Source organism: Rhinolophus ferrumequinum (genome assembly GCF_004115265.2).
Source record: "Rhinolophus ferrumequinum isolate MPI-CBG mRhiFer1 chromosome 15 unlocalized genomic scaffold, mRhiFer1_v1.p scaffold_54_arrow_ctg1_1, whole genome shotgun sequence".
Taxonomy (NCBI): domain Eukaryota; kingdom Metazoa; phylum Chordata; class Mammalia; order Chiroptera; family Rhinolophidae; genus Rhinolophus; species Rhinolophus ferrumequinum.
In genome coordinates this window covers 11,004,289-11,007,858 of record NW_022680357.1, presented here as the reverse complement: position 1 = coordinate 11,007,858, position 3,570 = coordinate 11,004,289, and positions in this window count along the sequence as shown.

The following is a 3,570-nucleotide window of genomic DNA, read 5'->3' as shown; positions in this document are numbered from 1 at the left end:
CGACTAAAAGCCATTGAATTATGCACTGTAAATGGGGGAATTGTATGGTATGTGAATTATATCTCAATAAAGTTGTTTAAAAAGGCAAAGCAAACAAGCAGTGAGCACAGTTAGTCCATCCAGCTGGGTCCCAGCTCCCCGAGCAGCCGTGAGCAGGGCGCTCCCCTTCTCTGGGCCTCAGTTTCCCACTTGGAGAACACCGGTGTTGAATCAGGTGCATTCTGACAGTGCATCCAGCTCAGACAGCTTATGATTTGATTGTGACAGGTGGTCGCATATCCACCACGGCCACCTGCACACCAAGACCCAGGATGATATGGGCCAAAGATGACCCATCAGCTCGGAAGCCTGTAATTCTGCCCACGTCTGACAGACTGCAGGAATGGGAAGGAGCCAAGCAGACTCCAAGGAAACACTCAGATGTTTACAGTTGATAATAGACATGGCGACAGATGTAATTAAAGAATTGGCGAGCATTTGTTGTCTGTTTACCAAAACTCCCTCAGTGAACTTCATTGTCAGCTCTCGGGGTGGGGGCAGGGGATGCTTGGGCCTGGAGTTGGGAGTGTCTGGCTCTGATGTTCACATCCCTGCTGTGTGGCCTGGGGCAAGTCACTTGACCTCTCTGAGCTTCTGCATGCCTAAAGAGAAGTGATAACAGTAGAGGCAGAGATTCAAGCTGGTTCTGATTCCTTACCTCTTTCAGCCTTCATTTCCTCATCTGTAATCTGACAGTGTATCTAGATCAGTGGTTCTCAACCGATTTTACTCCCCAGTAGAGATTTTTGGTTGTCACAACTTGAGGGTGGGGAGAGTACTGCTGGCATCTCGTGGGTAGAGACCAGAGGCTGCTAAATGTCCTACAGTGCACAGGACCGCCCCACAGCAAAGAATTATCCAGCCCCACATGTCAAAAGGGCTGAGGTTGGAAACCCCGCATTCAGATAACCTCTAAGTTTCCCTCCAGCTGTAGAATATCTTTGAGCTTCATCTTCTTTGCCATGTGCTGGGAAAGTCAGTCTGGAGCAAGCAGTCTCTCCATCCCCACTGGTGCAGAAGAATGGGCCGTGGGCCTGGAACACTTCCTTCACCCGGAGATAAGGAGCCTGCTCTGTCCTCAGGCTTATCGCCGTGTGTGGGGGTATCTTTCCCTGTTTCAGACTTAATGTGTGCTCCTTTGTTCTACTTAAGTGTGGCTATGCGTCATATGGCACCCGGCCAACCCCACTGCTATATCTGTCCCCTGTGAGGAAGAGACAGGGTCCTTCTTTCTGCGGCACACGCGGTATGTGTGCGTTGGCTTCCGGGACTCTCAGGCCATGGGGGGCAGACGCCCACTGCTGAAGCTGACGTGTCCTGTCCCTTCTGTGTGTGGGGAGTGTCATTCCATCAGCACCTGACCGAGTTGTGTTTTCCTTGGCGACTGAGACCGAGATGCTGAGGGCACAAGTGTTCAGACGTCTACTCTAGTGGCAGGTAGAGGGGACTCGCCCACCATCTTGTTTCCCCAGAGCCCTGAGGCAATTTCCAGAAGGTCAGTGTCTGATGATTCTTTAATTCCCAAAGCCTAGAGCTCCACAAAAGCTCTGTGTGGCTTTTTCTCCCTCCCTTTCCTCCCCTGCAGAATGGGGATGATACGGGCCTCCCAGCACGGCTCTGCTGATGGTGGAAGTAGTAGTAATAACAGTAATATTCAACAAGGAACACTTGGTATTACTTAACCATAGGCCTGCATTGCGCTAAGTGTTTGGTACGTTTTAACTCTTCTCGTCTTTACAAGCACTTCTGAGGCGGCTTCGATTATTCTCCTGCTTTATAGATGAGAAAACTGCGAGGCTAAGTGACTCGTCCAGATCATACTGTTACAGGCACTTCTCCCAAATTGGGGTGGCTTTTCAGCTCACAGTAATTTTCCATGTGGCAATCCTGTCCCTTGGGCACTAATCCTTGCCACTCACCTCCTTTGGGACACAGTGATTGGTCCAGGGATGCACACAAATGACCCAAGGTGAGCCAATCAGAAGCCTTCCCTGGAATTTTTGCCAGTTGGAGCTGGCACAGGGGTGGGAAGGTATGAGCCCAGCTGGGGCAAGATGGTTTGGCTGTGTGGAGCCAATACACATTGAGAAACAGATGAGAAGTGGGAGAGAATCCTCGTGGTCTCCAATGCCTGGTTCTGGACCCTACCATCCATCCCCAAAACATAAGCCAGCAGCTTTCCTTTCATGCCTCCATGGGTTCAAGTTGCATTTGTGTCTCTTGCAGCTCAGAGCCCTGACTGATCCCTTTCCTCCCTGCCTGTACTGCCCAGTTCCTGTGCACTGGTGTGTCCCCTGTGCATGTGTGCATGTATACCCAGCTTGTATGGATGTGTGCACACGTGTGTGTCCATGTGAGCTTGTGTGCATTGGCCAGTGACCCAGGTGGTCCATTCCTGCTCCCATATTCTGCCCTGGCTTTGAAATTGACTTTCCCTATCAGGGCTGATGATCTCAGAGGATTAGAATTTGTGGGGGCAAAGGCCAGCGTGGCAGGCCTGGGATTCTGGGCTGACTGCCTTCTCAGCCTCGGAAAACCCCTTCCCTGGAGACCGGGGCAGCATCGTGGAGGTCTGAGGGGAGAGTCCTAGAGCCCTAGAACGCCTGGGCTGATAGGCAGGGCCCTGTAGTGGGCGTCACCTTGTTTTACCTGCTCAGCATCATCCCCCACCCTTTCTGGGACTAGGACCCAAGCTGCACGATTCCGTTTACATGAAACGTCCAGAATAGTAAATGCATAGAGACAGAAAGTCAGGTGAGGAGCTGCTTAAGGGGAACGGGATGAGGGATAGAGACGTTATAGCTGAAAGGTTTCTTTTTGAGATGATGACAATGTTCTAAATTTGTGCTGATGGTTGCTATACATAAAACTACTGAAATGGACACTTTAAGTGGGTGAATGGTATGGTGTGTGAATCATATCTTGATAAAGCTCTTTTGAAAAAAGGATTCCAAGACTCATAGTTGAGCCGGGCTTTTTCAGGGTATTTCTTTAAAAGTCACACACTTGGCCTCCAGGGGGCTGTGTTTGGCTGGTGAGAAATCAGGGCATTTTTATTTCTGCTCTGCTACCCAGATTCCTTTATCTGCTTTGCGCACATCTGGTGCCAACATTTCACGTGTACATGGCCTGCTTTCTTTTGCTTCGCGTAGCTGTCTGGGTCCCCCGGCTGTGTCCCCATCTGCCTCCAGGCTGTCTGTTCATCTGTCCATCCCTCAGCATCTGTCCTTTCCAGCTCCGTTCACTCTCTCAGAGGAGCTCAGCACAGCCAAGGCAGCAGACAGTACATGTGAATAGAGGGCCCTTAATTTGGGGAGCAGTTACACCAGTGCTCGGAGAGCCAGAGGCCTGGGCTGGAACCACGGCAGAGACACAGAGAAGCAGGCAGGAGAAACACTCCCTTCCTCCATGGGGTCTGGGAAAGGAGGTGAGCTCCATCGGTTGATGGAGAGCAGAGCTGAAGGATGGGGAATGCCCTGAGGGCAGCTGGACTGGAAGCTGTCCCACCCACCAGTGTGTGACGGGGTAAGT